The sequence below is a fragment of the Mustela lutreola genome, chromosome 1 (genome assembly GCF_030435805.1).
Source record: "Mustela lutreola isolate mMusLut2 chromosome 1, mMusLut2.pri, whole genome shotgun sequence".
Classification (NCBI taxonomy): Eukaryota; Metazoa; Chordata; class Mammalia; order Carnivora; family Mustelidae; genus Mustela; species Mustela lutreola.
The window spans coordinates 242718150-242740865 of record NC_081290.1 but is presented as its reverse complement, the minus strand read 5'-3'; the positions used below and the strand labels follow the sequence as shown (position 1 = coordinate 242740865).

The following is a 22716-nucleotide window of genomic DNA, read 5'->3' as shown; positions in this document are numbered from 1 at the left end:
AGTCATCTTACCAAATCTCCTTATTAGTTCTATTATTGTTTATTTGAGTTTTTAGCATTCTCTGCATATGGAAATAAGATAAAACATAGTTATCTCGATGTTGTAAGCTTATATCATTTATTTCAATTTCATGACATTTTAAAATAAAAGATTTGAGAACCTCTTCCACTATTTCTACCCCCTACTTTATTTTTAAAATACTCAACCCCCAAAATTTAACAGATCCACTCAAATATCCTTATAGTTAAATAGTAATTGCACTCATTGTTGCTAAGTATTTATAGATAATTTCTTTCTCAAGACTCCTGGTTTTTCTCTTTTGCTCTTTATTAGGCTAATTTCAGCTTGCTACATGACAATTTTCTATTGCTGAAATTTTATTTTCCCATGAAATTGTTTCTTTCATGTTTCTATAGTTCTGCAAATTGTTCATCATTAGTTTAACTTGTTGTAAAGTAATAGGCATGACTTTGAAGTAGGATGTTATTTAGAAAATTTTCTCAGGATTATTTTGTGAATCTTTCACTTGTTTTTGAATTTAGCATCCCAGTATGCTTTTGGAGAAATTATTTTTAGAAAACAATGAAATAGTATTTAAAAGTTCTGAAGTATCAATACAGGGCAGAATAAACTCAATTACTCTGAATGGTAGAAAAACCGAGATGTTCTAAGAAACAGAGTTACTATATATAACATACTATATTAATGTAACTATTCTTCAGAGAATCAGAGTACATAAAATACTCTTTCCAATATGAGTGATTCCTGAGTTATTACATTTGTATTTTCCAAATATACAGAGAGGCTTTGTTAGAAATTTTTTTTTAATTGTATCATGGCCAGAGAATTTGGTCTGTATAATAATATGTTGAGACACACTTTTCAAACTCTGTAAGTGTTCCATATGCGGTTTTCTGAAAGAATACTACAGTTTTGGTATGGCTGGTTAATTGTATTCTCCAAATCTCTCTCCTTATGAACTTTTTTCTTAACGTGTTTATTAATAGGTATATGTTAAAAATCTAACACTGTGATGGCAATTTATGATGTCCCTATAATTCTAATTGTCATTTTTATACAGTGATGCACAAAAAAAATAGGTTTAAAGTGTCTGTATTTTAGGTTTAAAGTGTCTGTATTTTCTTAGTAGCTTTATTCTCCTCAATATATAGAGACTTTCTACAGTAATTCTTTTTGCCCTAAAATCTCTTTTGTCAGATGTTAAAATAGTTACCCCAGCTTTCTTTTAATTAGTATTAGTCTAGTCTATGCAATTATTTTCACTCTTTAAACCACCCTAATGCAGGGTTTGAACTTACCACCCTGAGATCAAGACCTGAGCTAAGATGAAGAGTCAGGTGCTTAACCTACTGAGCCACCCAGGTACCCCTAATTATTTCCACTCTTTAAACCATTCTTTGTCCTCATAAATTAAGAATGTCTCTTGTAAACAGCCTGTAAAAAAATGTTGGGCTACCTAGTCTGACAATCTTGTTTTTCAAATGGATAAAGTCAATTTATATTGAAAGGGTTCGTCAATATACTTGGATTCACTTCTACCAATTTACTTTTAACTTTCTATTGTTCTGCTTTTTTGGTTTTTTATCCACCCTTCCATCCTTGCCCTCTCTTGGAGTAAGGTTTCTATTTTCTCATTTCATTTTTTCCCCATTGCTAGTAGGGAGGTTTACACTCTGTTTTATTATTTTAGTAGCCACCCCCCAAAATTTATCATGTGTATTTAATTTAATAGAAATAATACAGGCTTTCTCAATCTGACTTATTGCACTTAGCCTGTGTACTAAATAATACAGGGCTTGAGATACTTTGACTCTAGTCATACTCTTCCTGACCTAAATGCTATTATTGGTATTTTATCTTAATTTTAAAAATCAACAAATTAGACATCATTTTGATTGTTTATATTCATTTAATTATTGCTTTCATCTACCCACCATGGTGATCTTTTTTATTATAGATATAGGTTTTTATTTCATTTTATTAAAAAAATTTTTTGAGTAGAGTTCACACAATGTTACATTAGTTTCAGATGTACAAAACAGTGACTCAACATCTCTGTATATTATGCTACGCTCTCCACAAGTGTAGCTACCATCTGTCACCATTCAGCACTATTACAATAATCACCAACTATATTTCCCTTACTATATATTTTATTCCCATGATTTACTCATTCCGTAACTGGAAACCTGTATTTCCCATTCCCCTTTGTCCATTTTTGCCTATCATCTACCCCTTCCTTCTGGCAAGCATGAGTTTGTTTTCCATTTATGGATATGATTCTGCTTTTTGTTTATTCATTTGTTATGTTTTTTTACATTCCACATAAGTGAAATCGTATGATATTTGGCTTTCTCAGTCCAACTTATTGCACTTAGCCTAATACCCTCTGGGACCAACCATGCTGTCACAAATTGCAAGATCTCAACCTTTTTTCATGGCTAATATTCCACTATATATACATATATACACACAACTTCTTTATGCATTCATCTATCAATGGGCACTTGGGTTCCATATCTTGGTTATTATAAATAATGCTGCAAAAAACACTGGGGTACATAGATCTTCAAATTAGTATTTTTGTTTTCTTTGGATAAATATGTAGTAGTAAAATTATTGGATGGTAGGGTATTCCTATTTTTAATTTTTTTGAGGAAACTCCATACTGTTTTCCACAGTGGCTGCACCAATTTACATTCCCACCAACAATACACAAGGGTTCCCCTTCCTTTGTATGCTCACTAACACTTGCTATTTCTGGTCTCTTTGATTTTAGCCATTCTAACTGGTTTAAAGTGATACCTCATTGTGGTTTTGATTTACATTTCCCTAATGATTACCGATGTTGAACATTTTCTCATGTATCTGCAGACTGTCTATATGTCATCTTTGGAAAAATGTTCTATTCAGGTCCTCTGCCTATTTTTAATTGGATTATTTGATTTTCTTGGTGTTAAGTTGTATAAGTTCTTTACATATTGTGTATATTAATCCCTTGTGAGATATGTCATTTTCAAATATCTTTCTCCTTTCAGTAGGTTGCTTTTTTGGACTTTTGTTTTTTTTCTTCACTGTGCATACGCTTTTTGTTTTGATGTAGTTGCCCTAGTTTATTTTTATTCCCCATATATTAATAAATATATCTAGAAAAATGTTGCTATGGACAATGTCAAAGAAATTACTGCTTAAGTTCTCTTTTAAGATTTTTATGGTTTTAGGTCTTACATTTAGGCCTTTAATATATTTTGAGTTTATTTTTGCATGTAGTGTAAGAAAGGGTTCAGCTTCATTCTTTTGCATGTTGCTGTCCAATTTCTCCAACACCATTTGTTGATGAGACCATCTTTTCCCCATTGTATAGTCTTGCCTCCTTTGTCACACCTTAATTGACTACACAGGCATGGTTTTATTTCTGAGCTCTTTATTTTACCTACCATGTGACCTTTGCTCATCATTTTTTGTTACATTTCAGATCTTTATTTTGGGTTCATTTTTCTTGCTCTGGAATATATCCTTTAGAGATACCTTTCAGTGAGGGTCTTTTGGAAGTAAACCCTCTTAATTTATGTTTGCTTAAAATGTCTTCATTTTCTCATTTAAAAAATTTTTAGAATTAAATTCAATTAACATATAGTGTATTATTAGTTTCAGAGATAGAATTTAGTGATGCATCAGTTTCACAGAACACCCAGTGCTCACTATATCAAGTGCCCTTCTTAATGCCCATCACCCAGTTACCTCATCCCATACTTGCCTCCCCTCCAGCCACCCTCAGTCTGTTTTCTATAGTTCAGTCTCATCTTTAAAAAATAGCTTTTTTTCTGGGTAACTTATAACTTGGCATTTTTTTTCTGAATTTTGAAAATTGCATTTCAATATGTTTTGGCTATTGTTGTTCCTGAAGAAAGATGGCTTTCACTCTGTTGTTATTTTATAGGTAATCTATCTTTTCTCTCTGCTTTTAATCATTTCTTTATTTTCAGTTTTCTTTACAAAGGTTTCATTATAAAGTGTGCAGGTATAGATTTATTTATCCTCTTTGGGAGTCTATGAACTTCCTTAATCTGAAAATTCATAGTATTCATCAATTCTAGAAAATTCCCATTCATATATCTTTAAATATTGCCTATTCCTCATTTTCCTTACCTTCTCCTGCTAGGATTATAATTAGCTATATGTTGGATTTTCTTAGAAAATCTCTGTCTTTTAATTCTCTTTCTTATTTTAGGCACTCTTTTCTCTCTAAATTGCCTTCTGGGTAATTTCTTCAGTGCCAACTTCCAGTTCACAAATTCTTCCTTTAGCTATGTCTAATCCATTGCATTTTCTAATGACTACTTTTTTGTTTTCATATCTAGAAGGTCTGTTTGGTTCTCTTTCACATTGACTTGTCCAATTTTGATAGCTAGTTTTTAAAAAAAGATTTATTTATTTTAGACTTTATTTTATTTTATATATTTTATATTTCATATTTATAAGATTTAGATTTTATTTAATTTATTTATTTTATTTTAATATATTATATATAATTTATTAATACTATTATTTATTTATATTTATATTTTATATTAATTAGATTTATCTTTTATTTTATTTATTTTAGAGAGCAAGTGAGAATGGAGGAGGGGTGGAGGGAGAGGGAGAGAGAGTCTTAAGCAGACTCCATACTGAACACAGAACCCAACTCAGGATTTGACCTCATGATCCTAAGATCATGACCTGAGCTGATACTTTGCTGGCTGCACCACCCAGGTGCCCCTTGATAGCTACTTTTTAAAAATCATCCTTTCAATAGCCTTGTAAAATTTTTGTTTTAACATATTTAAATATATTTTATATTCCTGGACTGATCAGTAGTAGCTAACATATATCATTTGTCGGATGAATTTACAGTTTATTATTCTGTTGATCTTTGTGCAAAGTGGCTTGCTTCATATGTGTTTGATTTCTGACTTTTAGCTTTTTTGGAATTTTTTCTCTGGGAGCTCTTTGTGACCTGGGTTTCAAGTTCATTCCTCTGAAAGGACATATGTTTTCTTCTACCTTGGGAAGCATTAATAATCTGGAATAACTTTTAACTAAATATTAATCTTGGTGGTTTTTTTGACAACATAGCAAACTTTAATTTTTATTTTAATTATTTTTATTTTTAATTGGAATACAGTTGACATATTAGGCTCAATGAACAATGTAGTGATTCAAATAATTATTTAGATTATGAAAAGCTCACCATGATGTGTATCTATCATTGGTCACTATATAAAGTTACCCCAATATTATTGACTATGTTCCCCATGCTGTACCATTCAACCTCATGATTATGTATTTTATAACTGGAAGTTTGTACCTCTTAATCCCCTTCAACTATTTTTCCCATTCCCCAAGCCCCCTCCCCTTTGGCAACCATCAGTTCTCTGTGTGTGTCATTCTGTGTTTTTGTTTTATTTTTTAGATTCCACATATAAGTGAAATTATATGATATTTGTCTTTCTCTGACTTATTTCACTTAGGATAGTACTCTTTAGGTCCATCTATGTTGTCCCAAATGGCAAGATCACATTCTTTATAGATGAATAATACTCTGTTGTGTATGTGTGTGTGTGTGTATGTATATCACATTTTCTTTATCTTCTTATCCATTGATAGACACTTAAGTTCTTTCCATAACTTAGCTATTGTAAGTAAACTTGCAGTAAACATAGGGGTGCATATATCTTTTCAAATTAGTGTTTACATTTTCTTTGGGTAAATATTGAATCATTGGAATTATTGAATAATAGGGCATTTCTATTTTTAAGTTTTTGAGGATCCTCCATATTGCTTTTCACATTGGACGTACCAGTTTGCATTCCCACCAAGAATGCACAAGGGTTTCTATTTCCCCTGTCTTCTCCAACACTTGTTGTTTCTTGAGTTGTTTATTTTAGCCATTCTGACAGGTGTGAGGCAGTATCTCATTGTCAATTTGATTTGCATTTCCCTGATGATATGATAATAAGTATGTTTTCATGTGTCTGTTGTCCATCTGTACGTCTTCTATGAAGAAATGTCTATTCATGTCTTCTGCCATTTTTTAATTAGATTATTTGGTTTTGGGTATTAAGTTGCTGAATTCTTTATATATTATATATATATTTATATATTTTGGATACTAACCCTTTATTAGACACATCATTTGCAAATATGTTCTCCTATTCCCTAGGCTGCCTCTGAATTTTCTTCATTGTTTCCTTTTATGTGCAGAAGATTTTTATTTTGATGTAGAACCAATAGTTTATTTTTTTGTTTCCCTTGACTCAGGAGATGTATCTAGAAAAGAGCTGTTATGGCAGTGTCAGAGAAATTACTGCCTGTTCTCTCATCTAGGATTTTTATGTTTTCAGGTCTCCTATTTAGGTCTTTACTTCATTTTGAGTTTATTTTTGTGTATAGTATAAGAAAGTCATCCAGTTTCATTCTTTTGCATGTTGCTGTCACCAACACTGTTTATTGAACAGACTTTTTCCCATTGGATATTCTCACCTGCTTTGCTGAAGACTAACTGACCATATATTTGTGGGTTCATTTCTGGGCATTCTATTCTGTTCCATTTATCTATGTGCTTATTTTTGTGCCAGTACCATACTATTTTGATTATTACAGCTTTGTAATATAACTTGAAGCCTGGAATTGTGATACCTCCAGTTTTGTTCTTCTTTTACAAGATTGCTTGAGCTATTTGGGGTCTTCTGTGGTTCTATACACATTTTAGGATTGTTTGTCCTAGTTCTGTGAAAAATGTTGTGGATATTTTCATAGGGATTGTATTAAGTCCATAGATTGCTTTAGGCAGTCTAGATATTTTAATAATTAGTTGTTCTTCCAACATATGAGCGTGGGATATTTTTCCATTTCTTTGTGTTGTATTCAATTTCTTTTACCAACGTATTATGGTTTTCAAAGAACAGGTCTTTCATTTCTTTGGCTAAATTTATTCCTAGGTATTTTATTCTTTATGGTACAATTGTAAATGGGATTACTTTCTTAATTTCTCTTTCTACTACTTCATTATTAGTGTATAGAAATGCAAGAGATTTCTGTATATTGATTCTGTATCCTGTGAATTTATTGAACTCATTGATCAGCTTCAAGTAGTTTTTGGGTTGTTGTTGGGGGTGTTTCCATATAGTATCATGTCATCTGCAAATAGTGGAGGTTTTACTTCTTCCTTACCAATTTGGATACATTTTATTTCCTTTTGTTATCTGACTGTTGTGGCTAGGATTCCAGTACTATATTGAATAAAAGTGGTGAGAGTAAACATCCTTGTCTTGTTCCTGACCTTAGGGAAAAAGCTGTTTTTCTCCACTGAGTATAATATTTGTTGTGAGATTTTCATATAAGACCTTTTATTATGTTGAGGTATGTTCTCTCTAGACCTACTCTGTTGAGGGTTTTTATCATGAATATATATTGTACTTTAGTCAAACACTTTTTCTGCATTTATTGAAATGATCATATGGTTTTTATCCTTTCTCTTATTGATGGCAGTGTATCACACTGATTTGCAAATATTGAACCACCCTTGCATCCCAGGAATAAATCCCACTTGGTTGTGGTAAATCATTTTTTTCATGTATTGTTGGATTCAGTATTTTGTTGTGCACCTATGTTCATCAGAGATATTGGCCTGCAGTTTTCTTTTTCTGTGGTGTTGCTATCTGGTTTTGGTATCAGGGTAATGCTAGCCTCATAGAATGAGTTTGGAAATTTTCCGTCGTCTTTTATTTTTTAGAATAGTTTGAGAAGAATAGGTGTTAACTCTTCTTTAAATGTTTGGTAGAATTTGCCTATAAAGCTGTCCAGTCCCGGACTTTGGTTTGTTGGAAGTTTTTGTTTTTTGTTTTTTTTTTCTTTTAAGATTTTATTTATTTATTTACAGACAGAGATCACTTTATTTATTTATCATTTTATTTATTTATTACAGACAGAGATCACAAGTAGGCAGAGAGGCAGGCAGAGAGAGAGAGGAGGAGCAGGCTTCCTGCTGAGCAGAGAGGTGCCCTGTTGGAAGTTTTTTGATTGCTGATTCAAATTTGTTGCTAGTAATAAGTCTGTTCAAATTTTCTATTTCTTTCTGCTTCAGTTATGATAGGTTAAATGTTTCCAGGAATTTATCCATTTCTTCTAGATTGTCCAATTTGTTAGCATAAGTTTTCATAATATTCTCTTACAGTCCTTTGTATTTCTATAGTGTCTATTGTTATTTCTCCTCTTTCATTTATGTTTTTGTTTTAGTTCTTTCTCCCTCTCCCTGTCTCTCTTTTTTGATGAGTCTGGCTAGAGGTTTATTAATTTTGTTCATCTTTTCAAAAATATCAGCTCCTGGTTTCATTCATCTGTTCTATCATGTTTTGTTTGTTTGTTTGCTGTTCGTTTTTAGTTTCTGTACCATTTATCTCTGCTTTAGTATTCATTATTTTGGATTTTGTTTGTTCTTCTTTTTTCTAGGTCCCTTAGGTGTAACCTTAGGTTATTTATTTGAGATTTTTCATGCTTTTGAGGTAGGCCTATATTGCTATAAATTGCCCTCTTAGAACCATTTTTGTTGTGTCTGAAAGATTTTGTACCTTTGTGTTTTCATTTTAATTTTTCCATGTGATTTTTAAATTTCTTCTTGATTTCTTGGTTGGTCCATTCATTGTTGGGCAACATGTTATTTAACCTCCATGTATTTGCACTCTTTCAATCTTCTTGAATTTGTTGAGACTTGTTTTGTGGCCCAATATATGATTTATTTTGGAGAATGTTTCATGTATACTTGAAAAGAATGTATATTCTGCTCTTTTAGGATGGAATGGTCTGAATATATTGCTTAAATCCATCTACTCCAGTGAGTCACTTGAAGCCAGTTACCTTATTGATTTACTGTTTGGATGATCTGTCTGTTGATGTAAGTGGGATGTTACAGTCCCCAACTATATTGTATTACTACTGATTACTTCCTTTATGTTCATTATTAACTGTTTTATGTATTTGGGTGCTCCCATGTTGGATGCATAAATATTTACAATTTTTATATCTTCTTGGGTTGACTTATTATATAGCGTCTTTATCTCTTGTTATAATCTTTGTTTTACAGTCTATTTTGTCCATTACGGGTATCGATCCCTGGCTTTCTGTTGACATCCATTTGTACGATAAATGTTTCTTCAACCCCTCACTTTCAATCTGCAGATGTTTCAGGGTCTGAAATGAGTCTCTTGTAGGCAGCATATAAATGGGTTTCATTTTTTATTTTTATATTTTTTTTGTGTGTGTGTGTTATGTTAGTCACCATTCATCATTACTTTTTGATGTAGTGTTCCAAGATTTATAAATAATGGGTTTCATTTTTTAAAGATTTTATTTATTTGTCAGAGAGAGAGAGAGAGAGAGAGAGAAAGAGCACAAGCAGGCAGAGTGGCAGGCAGAGGCCAAGAGAGAAGCAGGCTCCCCGCTGAGCAAGAAGCCTGAGGGGGGCCTCGATCCCAGGACTCTGGGATCATAACCTGAGCCGAAGGCAGCAGCTTAACTAATTGAGCCACCCAGGCATCCCAATGGGTTTCATTTTTTAATTCACTCCATCACCGTACATCTTTTGATTGGAACATTCAGTCTATTTACATTCAAAGTAATCATTGATAGATAGTTTTTATTGCCATTTTATTATTTTGTGGTGTTTCTTCTTATTATTTTTCTTTGATCTTTTCTTCTCTTACTTTCTTTCATGGTTTATTGTCTTTCTTTGGTGACATACTTGGATTCCTTTTTCTTTATTCTTTGCATATCCAGTACTAGTTTTTTGATTTGTGGTTACCATCAGGGTTATATATAACATGTTCTGCATATATCAGTTTATATTAAATTGATGCTTGCTTAAGTTTGAACCCATTCTTTACTCCTTTCCCCCTCATATTTTACATATATAGTGTCATATTTTACATCCCCTTGTGAATCCTTTGACTGGTTTTTACAGATACACCTATTTTTTTTTTTTAAGATTTTATTTATTTATTTGACAGACAGAGATCACAAGTAGGCAGAGAGGCAGGCAGAAAGAGAGAGAGGAGTTAGCAGGCTCCCCGCAGAGCAGAGACCCCCATGCGGGGCTCGATCCCAGGACCCTGAGATCATGACCTGAGCCAAAGGCAGAGGCTTTAACACACTGAGCCACCCAGGTGCCCCCAGATACACCTATTTTAACTGCTTTTGTGCTTTCTACTTTTCTTACTCTTACTTATATTTTCCTTTCCATGCAAAGAGTCACTTTAACATTTCTTGTAGGGCTGGTTTAGTGCTCTTGAATTCTTTTAGTTTTGTCTGGAAAGCTCTTTATCTCTCCTGCTAAAAAATCTACTGATAGCTTTATGGGGTTTCCTTTGTATGTAACAGACTTTCTTCTTGCTACTTCAGTATTTTTTTTATCACTATTTTTTTGCGTTTTAATTGCTATGTGTCTTGGTGTGGACCTCCTTGGGTTGATTTTGTTGGGGGACCTCTGTGCCTCCTGGATTTGGATATCTGTTTTCCTCCCCAGATCAGGGGAGTTTTCAGCTATTATTTCTTCAAATAAATTTTCTGTCTCCTTTTCTCTCTTCTTCTTCAATACCTATAATGTGACTTTTATTATACTTGCAGTCATTGGGTTCCCTAAATCCAGTCTCATTTTGCATATTTTTTTCTCTCACTAGCTCAACTTGATTAGTTTCCATTATGCTGTCTTCCAGGTTATTAATTTCTCTACTTCCTCTAGCCTGCTACTCTTTATTCCACCAAGAGAATTTTAAATTTCATTTATTCTGTTCTTCATCTCTGTTTGTGTTTTTTTGGTCTCTTTATTAATGGTCTCACTTACATCCTCCACTCTTTTCTCAAGTCTAGTGAGTATCTTTATGATCACTAGTTTAAATTCTCTATCAGGCATAATACTTGTATCTACTTTAGTCTCCTACTATGGTTTTGTCCTATTTTTTTCCCTTGGGGCATATTCCTCTGTTTCCTCATTTTGTCTAATTCTGTTTCTCTGTGTTAGGAAAGTCAGCTAAATCTCCTGCTCTTGAAGGTAATGGCCTTATGAAGATAAAGTCCTATAGTGCCCTGCAGTGTAGTCCTCTGTTCCCTAAAACTTGGTGCTTCAGGAAGTGTCTCCTATGCGTGTTGTGCATGCCTTTCTGGTGTGTCCTCTGTTTTTGTTTTGTTTTGTTTTTTGTTTTTTTCCTTCAGTCTTGTCTTCTGCAGAGGCTCATTTTGCCTGTTGTGGGCAGTTTTTGGTTCCCAGTCAGATGGGGCACATTTAACAATGTGGTCTGCTTTTGAAATAAGACCTGCCACCACTGGTACTCAGCCCTGAAAAATGTGGGTCAGGAGAGGTGGTATCGGCAGAGTTTGTACCAGTTTTCTTGCGAGAGGACCTGCAGGACCAGTACTGAGGCAAGCGTGACTGGGAAGGGTGGATCTACTGAAATGTGGAGGGGGAAGGGGGCAGGGACTTGGTTAAGCAAGTTAGGTGGTGAGTGTAGGTGCTGTGCTGTGCTGTGTGTTTATGCAGGGGGACAGGGGAAGTAAGTGGTGGCAGCCAGCTCTTTTGTTCCTGGAGGGGTCTTCCTATGATCCCTGACTCTCTAGACCATGCTCTGAGATGAGTAAAGAACCTTCCCTCCTGCGTGCCACAGGGGTTTTTCAAAGTGCAGTATCTCCATGGGTTATTTGTCCTGCTGTCTCTTCATGGGCTGGCACTCCGCTTCCTAACGCTCTCCCCACTCTCCTGGAACAGACCTTACTGATTTTTTTTTTTTTTTTTTTAATTTCAGGCTTTAAGTCCCACTAGTTGTAAAAACTTATGAGATTTGGCCCCTTTTGCCTTCAACGCCAAATATGAGGATTCGTGTTCCCTATACGGGCTCCTCAGTGTGATAGTCTGTTTTTTCATGCCCATGGCTCTCTCCCAATTGCCAACAGCCACAGTCTTTTTCACTCCCAGGCTGTGTCTGCTTGTCCTATCTTCTTCGATGTGGCTTCTTCTCTACTTTTAGTGGAGTTCCTTTTGCCAGTCTTCAGGTCCTCTTCTTGGTTATTTTTGCTAATGGGAGTGTTTTCTAGTTGTATCCACAGGATGAGGCGAACTTAGGGTCCTCTTACTCCACCACCATCTTTTCAGCCTCCTACTGTCTACATTTTCTTAGAGGAGTTTCATGGTTTAAGGTTTCATGTTTAAGGCTTTAACCCATTTTGAATTTATTTTTGTGTTTGATGTTAGAAAGTGGTCCAGTTTCATTCTTTTTCGTGTAGCTCTCCAGTTTCCCCAGCACCATTTATTGAAAAGACTGTCTTCTCCCCATTGTATATTCTTGCCTCCTTTGTCATAGATTGACCAGATAAGTGTGGGCTTATTTCTGCACTTCCTAATCTGTTGTATTGGCACAAAAATAGCCACATAGATCAATGCAAGTATGTTTTGATTACTACAGCTTCTTAGTATATTTTGACATCTGGGACTGTGATACCTTTAGCTTTATTCTTCTAAAGATTACTTTGGCAATTTGGGGTCTTTTGTGGTTCCACACACATTTTAGGATTTTCTTCTTATAGTTTTGTGAAAAATATTGTTGGTATTTTGATAGGGATCGCACTGAATATGTAGATTGCCCTGGGTGATATGGGCATTTTAACAATTTTAACTTTTCCAGTCCATGAGTGTGAAATATCTTTCCATTTGTTTGGTGCAATTGAAAATGGAGTTGTTTGCTTAATTTCTTTTTCTGAGACTTTGTTATTAGTGTATACAAACACAAGAGATTTCTGTATATTGGTTTTGTATCCTGATACTCTATGGAATTAATTTTTTCGAGTAGTTTTTCTGGTGAACTCTTTAGGACTTTCCAAGTATAATATCATGTCATTTACAAATAGTGATATTCTTACGTCTTACAAATTTGGATGCCTTTTCTATTCTCTGATTGCAATGTCTAAAACTCCCACTTCTAGAGTGGCAAGAGTGGATATCCTTGTTTCGTTCCTGATTTTAAAGGAAAATTTTTTGGGACGCCTGGGTGGCTCAGTTGGTTAAGCAGCTGCCTTCGGCTCAGGTCATGATCCCAGCGTCCTGGGATCGAGTCCCACATCGGGCTCCTTGCTCGGCAGGGAGCCTGCTTCTCCCTCTGCCTCTGCCTGCCATTCTGTCTGTCTGTGCTTGCTCTCTCGCCCTCTCTCTGATAAATAAATAAAATCTTAAAAAAAAAAAAAAAGGAAAAATTTTCAAGTTTTCACCACTAAGTATAATGTTAGCTAAAGTTTTCCATATACGAACTTTATTATGTTGAGGTATGTTCCCTCTAAACCGATTTGTTTTTTTTTTTTTTAAATGAATGGATGTTGAATTTTGTCAGATGCTTTTTCTGCATCTATTGAGATGATTACATGATTTTTATTCTTTAGTTTAATGTTGTGTGTTACATCAATTGATTTGTGAATATTGATCCATTCTTACATTTCTGGAATAAATCACGTGTAGTTGTCATGAATGATCTTTTAATGTACTGTTGAACGTGGTTTGCTAATGTTCTGAGGAGGATTTTTGCATCTATGTTCATTAGGGATATTGGCTTGAAGTTTTTCTTTTTTGTAGTGTCTTTCTTTGGTGTTGGTACTAGGGTAATGTTGTCCTCCTCAGAATGTAGGGGATGCTTTCCCTCCTCCTTTTTTTGGAATAGTTTGAGAAGAATAGGTATTAAGTCTTTAAAGGCTTGGTAGAGTACAGCAGTGAATTATTCTGGTCCTGGCCTTTTTTGGTTACTGATTCAATTTCATTACTGGTAATGGGTCTGTTCTTTTTGTTTCTTCCTCATTCAGTTTTGGAAGATTATATGTTTCCAGAAATTTATCCATTTCTTCTAGGTTGTCAAGTTAGTTGGCATATAAGTTTTCATACACAGTATTTTATAATTCTTTGTATTTCTGTGAGATTGTTACTTCCATCAATTTTTATTTTATTAACTTGGGTCATCTTTTTTCTTGATGACTCTGGCTAAAGGTTTATCTATGTTGTTTATCTTTTCAAAAAACCAGCTTTTGGTTTTACTGCTCTTTTCTATATATTTTTTAGTCTATTTCATTTATTTCTCCTCTCATCTTTATTATTTCCTTCTACTACTGTTGGGCTTTGTTTGTTCTTTTTCTATTCCTTTAGGTGCAAGATTAGGTTGTTTTGAGGTAGGCCTATTTATTGTTATAAATTTCTTAGAACTTCTTTCACGTGTCCAAAGATTTGGACTTCTCTATAGCCATTTTCATTTTTCTCCATGTAAATTTTGATTTCCTCATTGACCCATTGGTTGTTTAATAGCATACTGTTTAGCTTCCATATGTTTGTGTTTTTTCCAGTTTTTTTCCCTTGTGATTGATTTCACACTGTTGAGGTCAGAGGAGATGCATAGTATGGTTTCAAATTGACACTTGTGGCCTAACATGTGATCTCTCCTGGAGAATGTTACATTTGCACTTGAAAAAAAAGTGGACTCTGCTGTTTTTGGATTGAACGGTCTGTATGTATCTGCTAAGTCCATCTGGTGTAATGTCACTCAAAAATACTGTCTATTTTAAAAAAAAAAGATTTTATTTATTTATTTGGGAGGAGTAGGGGAGGGAGAGGAAGAAAAAAGAATCTGGTCTAATGTTTAAAAATAGTTTCCTTATTAAAAAAAAAAGATTTAATTAATTAATTCATTCATTGATTTGGGAGAGGGTAAGGAGGAGGGAGAGGAAGATAGAAAGAATCCCAAGCAGATTCTGCTCTAGGCACAAGAGCCTGACACAGGGCTTTATCTCATGACCCTGAGATCATGAGCTGAGCCAAAACTAAGAGTTGGTTCTTAAACAACTGAGACACCCAGGCACCCCAATACTGTTTCTTTATTGATGTGCTCCTTGGGTGATCTATCCATTGACGTAAGAGGGTTGTTAAAATTTCCTACTTTTATTATCACTGCCAAGTTTGCCACTTATTTGTTAATATTTTCTTTGTGCATTAGGTGCTCCAAAGTTGGGTGCATGGATACTTACAGTTGTTATATCCCCTTGTTGGACTGATCCCTTTATCATAATATAATGGCCTTGTTTTCATCTTATTAAAGTCTGTTTTAGTTTTTAAAAGATCTTATTTATTTATTTGGGACAGAGTGAGCATGCATGCACAAGTGGGGGAGGAAGAGGGACAGAGGGAGAAGGAGAAGTAGACTCCCCGCCAAGCAGGGAGCCTGATGTGGGGTTCAATTTCAGGACCCTGAGATCATGACCTGAGCTGAAGGCAGACATTTAACTGACTGAGCCACCCAGGTGTCCCTTAAAGTCTGTTTTAAAGTCTATTTTGCCTATGTTTATATTGCCACTCTGGCTCCCCCCACACCCCTTCTTTTTTCATTTGCATAAAATACTTTCTTCCATTCTTTCACTTTTAATCCTTATGCATCTTTAGATCTGAAGTGAGTCTCTTGTAGGCAGTATATAGATTGGTCTTGTTTTCTTTAAATCCATTCTGCCACCCTATGTCTTTGAAACATTTAGACCATTTACACTCAAAGTAATTACTGAAAGTATGCACTAATTCTCAGTTTGTTTTGTGTTTTCTGTTCCTTTCTTCTTTTGCTCTCTCTCCTTGTGATTGATGGCTTTCTGTAGAGTCATGCTTGGCTTTCTAATTTTTGACATATATATATAATAGGTTTCCATGATGTTCATATATAACAATCTAAGTATATGACAGTCTGTGTTAAATTGATGGTCACTTAAGTTCAAACACATTAAAAAAGAATTTTTACATTTCCCCCTCTACATTTTATGTATATGTTGTCACATTTACATTTTATTATTCATAATTTTCTCCTAATTATGGCCTTTTCTTTTCCACTTAAAGAAGACCCTTCAACATTTATTCTAAGGCCAATTTTGAGGTGACAATGTCCTTTAACTTTTATTTGTCAGGGAATTTCTATCTGTTCTTCAATTCTGAATGATAATCTTGGCAGGTAGAGTATTCTTGGTTGTAGGTTTTTTTCTTTTCTCACTTTGAATATAGCATCCCATTCCTGGCCTGTACAGGTTCTGCTGTAAAGTCAATTGATAGCCTCTAATGGAGTTTCTCTTTTATGTAGCTGTTTTCTTTTCTGTTGCTGCATTTGTTCAATTTTTTAAAAAGATTTTTTTTTAAAGATTTTATTTATTTGACACAGAGAGAGAGAGAGAGAGAGAGATCACAAGTAGGCAGAGAGGCATGCAGAGAGAGGAGGAAGCAGACTCCCCACCGAACAGAGAGCTCAATGTGGGGCTTGATCCCATGACCCTGAGATCATGACCCAAGCTGAAGGCAGAGGCTTAACCCACTGAGGAACCCAGGCGCCCCCCCCCCACCTTTTTTAAAAGAAATCTCTACACCCACTGTGGGGCTTGAACTTATAGCCCCAAGGTCAAGAGTCACACACTCACCAACTGAGCCAGCCAGGAGCCTCGCTCTTGTGGCTTTAAGAATTCTCTTTAGGGCACCTGGGTGGCTCAGTGGGTTAAAGCCTCTGCCTTCAGCTCAGGTCATGATCTCAGGGGCCTGGGATCGAGCTCTGCATTGGGTTCTCTGCTTGGCAGGCAGCCTACTTCCCCCCCTCTCTCTGCCCGCCTCTCTACCTACTTGTGATCTCTGTCAAATAAATAAATAAAATCTTAAAAAAAAAATTCTCTTTAATCATTACATGTCATGGTGAGAACCGCCTTAGGTTTATCTTGTTTGAGGTTCTGTGTGCTTCCTGAACCGAGAGGTCTTTCCTGACCCAGGTTAGGAATGTTTTCAGCTATTATTTCTTAGAATAAGTTTTCTGTCCCTTCTTCCCTCTTTTCTTTCTGGGACCCCTATAATGCAAATTTGTATTGTGCTTGATGTTGTCCAAGAGATCCCTTTACCTATCCTCATTTAAAATTTTTCTCTTTTTTTCTCTCTCCCTTCCTCCTTCCCTCCTACCTTTCTTTCTTCCTATTCAGCTTGGGGGTGTTCCATGACAATGTTTGTCAGATCACTGCCATTCTTCTGCATCTACTAATCTGTTCATTCCCTCTAGTGTATTTTTCATTTCAGTTACTGTATTCTTCAACTCTGATTGGTTCTTTTTTATATTTTCTTTCTCCTTGTTGAAGTTTTCAGAGTCCTTCTACTTTTCTTTGCATTCCAGTAAGCACCTTTATGATCATTACTCTATACTCTTTATCAGGCACATTGTTTACATCCTTTAGTTCATTTAGTTCTTTCTGAGGTTTGGTTTTGTTCTTTCATTTGGAGCATATTCTCTTGTCTCCTTATTTTGCTTGACTTCCTTTGTTTCTATGAATTAGGCAGAGCACTTCTCTTAACCTTGAAGGAATGGTCTTGTGTATATTCATTCCCAGTGTAGACTCTGTGTGCCTGGTGACTTTGGCTGGCTAGTTGGAGCTGTGCCTGTCATGGGCTATGAAGTGGGCATGGGCTGGAGTGGTCTTGGGGCTCAGAGTGTGTCCTGACAGGGCAGTTGTAGTGGGCATAAGCTGGTGCATCCCTAGGGTCTCTGTACAGTGGGCATCCTAGAAAAACAGTTGAAACTGAAGTGGGTGCAAGCTGGAATGTCCCAGGGCTCTCAACACAGAGGTTGGCCTCTTGGGGCAGCTAGAGCCAAGGTGAAATGCAGAATGGGGTGTCCTGGGGTACTCCATGCATGGGATGCCCTGGCAGGGTGGCTGGAACCAAGGTGAACACAAGCTGGGAGTTCCCAGAATGCTTTGCATATGGGTCATCCTAGAGATTGGCTGGAGTCAAAGTAGGCATAAGTTGGGAGGTCCCAGAGTACTCTGTGATGGGGGTGCTCTAGCAAGCCATCTGAAGCTGAAGTGGTCCAAGCCTGGAGTGTTATGGGATGCTGTGTGCTTGTGTCACCTTGGCATGACTGAAGCTGTAATGAGATGACCAGGGGTGTCCTGTTGTGTGCTTTGCTGGGGCCACCTTGGTGAGACAGCTGGGGCTGGTAGGGGGTGGGGACCCATGGCTTGTTGAAGTGATAAGCCAGCTAAGGCACCCAGACCCTGCTCCCATCCAGGTTATCAAAGTGGAGGGGGGAATCTAAACCATAGTGCTCACCAGCTCTTCCAACCCAGAGAGATTTCCGGTAGCTTTTCAGTGGTTTGGCAGAATTCTAGGGCTGGCTTCTAAATATTCTAGTTGCTCTTCTAAACTGATTTGTTGTCATTGTTTTCTGTGCCTGTGGGTGTTGAGACTGTTGTGGGCTAGCAGCCTGGGGCTCACTGGGGTGGCAGGCTGGCTATGGTGCTCACCAGCTCCTCTGACCCAGAGAGAGTTCCAGCAGCTCCCTTGCCATTTGGCAGGGCTCTAGGGCTGCTTCATTTATATTCTAGTTGCTCTTTTAAGCCTGGCTTTTTTTTTTTTTTTTCTGTATCCCAGGGCAGATGAATCTTTTAGTACTTAGTACTGTCCCTCCCCAGTGCAATTCACAGCATCAGGGGTGAATGTTCCCCCTTGCCATGTCTCTGTCTTTTGTTGTGCAGCTGTTCAGTCAGCCCATTCTTCAGAAGGAATCGCCTGATAAATTGGTATAGATCTGGTGAGTTGAGGATCTTCCCAAGTTGTCAGCTTGGATCAGAACTTACTCTGTTTTAAAGTCTATTTTGCTGATGTAAACATTGCTTTTTGTTTTCACTTCCACTTGCATGAAATAACTTTTTCTATCTTTTCACTTTCAGTGTGTATGTGGTCTTAGCTCTGAATTGAGTCTCTTGTAGGCACCATATTAATGGGTCTTGTTTTTTTTTATCTCTTCCTCCACGCTATGTCTTGGATTGGAGCAATTAGACTATTTACATTTGAAGTAGTTATTGATAGGTATGTACTTATTGCCATTTTGTTAATTATCTTCTAGTTATTTTTTTTTTTTTTTTTACATTTTTTTTTTTTTTTTTTTTTTAATTTTTTATTTTTTATAAACATATATTTTTTATATACATATATTTTTATCCCCAGGTCTGTGAATCACCAGGTTTACACACTTCACAGCACTCACCAAATCACATACCCTCCCCAATGTCCATAATCCCACCCCCTTCTCCCCAACCCCCTCCCCCCGGCAACCCTCAGTTTGTTTTGTGAGATTAAGAGTCACTTATGGTTTGTCTCCCTCCCAATCCCATCTTGTTTCATTTATTCTTCTACCCACTTAAGCCTCCATGTTGCATCACCACTTCCTCATATCAGGGAGATCATATGATAGTTGTCTTTCTCTGCTTGACTTATTTCGCTAAGCATGATACGCTCTAGTTCCATCCATGTTGTTGCAAATGGCAAGATTTCATTTCTTTTGATGGCTGCATAGTATTCCATTGTGTATATATACCACATCTTCTTGATCCATTCATCTGTTGATGGACATCTAGGTTCTTTCCATAGTTTGGCTATTGTGGACATTGCTGCTATAAACATTCGGGTGCATGTGTCCCTTTGGATCACTACATTTGTATCTTTAGGGTAAATACCCAATAGTGCAATTGCTGGGTCATAGGGCAGTTCTATTTTCAACATTTTGAGGAACCTCCATGCTGTTTTCCAGAGTGGCTGCACCAGCTTGCATTCCCACCAACAGTGTAGGAGGGTTCCCCTTTCTCCGCATCCTCGCCAGCATCTGTCATTTCCTGACTTGTTGATTTTAGCCATTCTGACTGGTGTGAGGTGATATCTCATTGTGGTTTTGATTTGTATTTCCCTGATGCCGAGTGATATGGAGCACTTTTTCATGTGTCTGTTGGCCATCTGGATGTCTTCTTTGCAGAAATGTCTGTTCATGTCTTCTGCCCATTTCTTGATTGGATTATTTGTTCTTTGGGTGTTGAGTTTGCTAAGTTCTTTATAGATTCTGGACACTAGTCCTTTATCTGATATGTCGTTTGCAAATATCTTCTCCCATTCTGTCAGTTGTCTTTTGATTTTGTTAACTGTTTCCTTTGCTGTGCAAAAGCTTTTGATCTTGATGAAATCCCAGTAGTTCATTTTTTCCCTTGCTTCCCTTGCCTTTTGCGTTGTTCCTAGGAAGATGTTGCTGCGGCAGAGGTCGAAGAGGTTGCTGCCCGTGTTCTCCTCAAGGATTTTGATGGATTCCTTTCGTACATTGAGGTCCTTCATCCATTTTGAGTCTATTTTTGTGTGTGGTGTAAGGAAATGGTCCAATTTCATTTTTCTGCATGTGGCTGTCCAATTTTCCCAGCACCATTTATTGAAAAGGCTGTCTTTTTTCCATTGGACATTCTTTCCTGCTTTGTCGAAGATTAGTTGACCATAGAGTTGAGGGTCTATTTCTGGGCTCTCTATTCTGTTCCATTGATCTATGTGTCTGTTTTTGTGCCAGTACCATGCTGTCTTGATGATGACAGCTTTGTAATAGAGCTTGAAGTCCGGAATTGTGATGCCACCAACGTTGGCTTTCTTTTTCAATATCCCTTTGGCTATTCGAGGTCTTTTCTGGTTCCATATAAATTTTAGAATTATTTGTTCCATTTCTTTGAAAAAGATGGATGGTACTTTGATAGGAATTGCATTAAATGTGTAGATTGCTTTAGGTAGCATAGACATTTTCACAATATTTATTCTTCCAATCCAGGAGCATGGAACATTTTTCCATTTCTTTGTGTCTTCCTCAATTTCTTTCATGAGTACTTTATAGTTTTCTGAGTATAGATTCTGTGTCTCTTTGGTTAGGTTTATTCCTAGGTATCTTATGGTTTTGGATGCAATTGTAAATGGGATTGACTCCTTAATATCTCTTTCTTCTGTCTTGCTGTTGGTGTAGAGAAATGCAACTGATTTCTGTGCATTGATTTTATATCCTGACACTTTACTGAATTCCTGTATAAGTTCTAGCAGTTTTGGAGTGGAGTCTTTTGGGTTTTCCACATATAGTATCATATCATCTGCGAAGAGTGATAATTTGACTTCTTCTTTGCCGATTTGGATGCCTTTAATTTCCTTTTGTTGTCTGATTGCTGAGGCTAGGACCTCTAGTACGATGTTGAATAGCAGTGGTGATAATGGACATCCCTGCCGTGTTCCTGACCTTAGCGGAAAAGCTTTCAGTTTTTCTCCATTGAGAATGATATTTGCGGTGGGTTTTTCATAGATGGCTTTGATGATATTGAGGTATGTGCCCTCTATCCCTACACTTTGAAGAGTTTTGATCAGGAAGGGATGTTGTACTTTGTCAAATGCTTTTTCAGCATCTATTGAGAGTATCATATGGTTCTTGTTCTTACTTTTATTGATGTGTTGTATCACATTGACTGATTTGCGGATGTTGAACCAACCTTGCAGCCCTGGAATAAATCCCACTTGGTCGTGGTGAATAATCTTTTTAATGTACTGTTGAATCCGATTGGCTAGTATTTTGTTGAGTATTTTCGCATCTGTGTTCATCAAGGATATCGGTCTATAGCTCTCTTTTTTGGTGGGATCCTTGTCTGGTTTTGGGATCAAGGTGATGCTGGCCTCATAAAATGAGTTTGGAAGTTTTCCTTCCATTTCTATTTTTTGGAACAGTTTCAGGAGAATAGGAATTAGTTCTTCTTTAAATGTTTGGTAGAATTCCCCCGGGAAGCCGTCTGGCCCTGGGCTTTTGTTTGTTTGGAGATTTTTAATGACTGTTTCAATCTCCTTACTGGTTATGGGTCTGTTCAGGCTTTCTATTTCTTCATGGTTCAGTTGTGGTAGTTTATATGTTTCTAGGAATGCATCCATTTCTTCCAGATTGTCAAATTTATTGCCGTAGAGTTGCTCATAGTATGTTCTTATAATAGTTTGTATTTCCTTGGTGTTAGTTGTGATCTCTCCTCTTTCATTCATGATTTTATTTATTTGGGTCCTTTCTCTTTTCTTTTTGATAAGTCGGGCCAGGGGTTTATCAATTTTATTAATTCTTTCAAAGAACCAGCTCCTAGTTTCGTTGATTTGTTCTATTGTTTTTTTGGTTTCTATTTCATTGATTTCTGCTCTGATCTTTATGATTTCTCTTCTCCTGCTGGGCTTAGGGTTTCTTTCTTGTTCTTTCTCCAGCTCCTTTAGGTGTAGGGTTAGGTTGTGTACCTGAGACCTTTCTTGTTTCTTGAGAAAGGCTTGTACCGCTATATATTTTCCTCTCAGGACTGCCTTTGTTGTGTCCCACAGATTTTGAACCGTTGTATTTTCATTATCATTTGTTTCCATGATTTTTTTCAATTCTTCTTTAATTTCCCGGTTGACCCATTCATTCTTTAGAAGGATACTGTTTAGTCTCCATGTATTTGGGTTCTTTCCAAACTTCCTTTTGTGGTTGAGTTCTAGCTTTAGAGCATTGTGGTCTGAAAATATGCAGGGAATGATCCCAATCTTTTGATACCGGTTGAGTCCTGATTTAGGACCGAGGATGTGATCTATTCTGGAGAATGTTCCATGTGCACTAGAGAAGAATGTGTATTCTGTTGCTTTGGGATGAAATATTCTGAATATATCTGTGATGTCCATCTGGTCCAGTGTGTCATTTAAGGCCTTTATTTCCTTGCTGATCTTTTGCTTGGATGATCTGTCCATTTCAGTGAGGGGAATATTAAAGTCCCCTACTATTATTGTATTGTTGT

The 22716-nt window shown here is 36.3% G+C and overlaps 1 protein-coding gene and 1 long non-coding RNA gene across 3 annotated transcripts in view; both read right to left on the bottom strand.

Moving 5' to 3' along the window:
• The window catches only part of PARVA (parvin alpha), a 179456-nt gene that overhangs the window by 36714 nt on the left and 120026 nt on the right, over window positions 1–22716 (bottom strand). The gene's annotated exons all lie outside the window — the stretch shown is intronic.
• LOC131809411 (uncharacterized) lies at window positions 9765–18985 on the bottom strand. Its single transcript, XR_009345162.1, has 2 exons — window positions 10240–18985; window positions 9765–10027 (listed from the first exon to the last, which is right to left on the bottom strand). It is a non-coding gene; the product is annotated as an uncharacterized LOC131809411 (long non-coding RNA).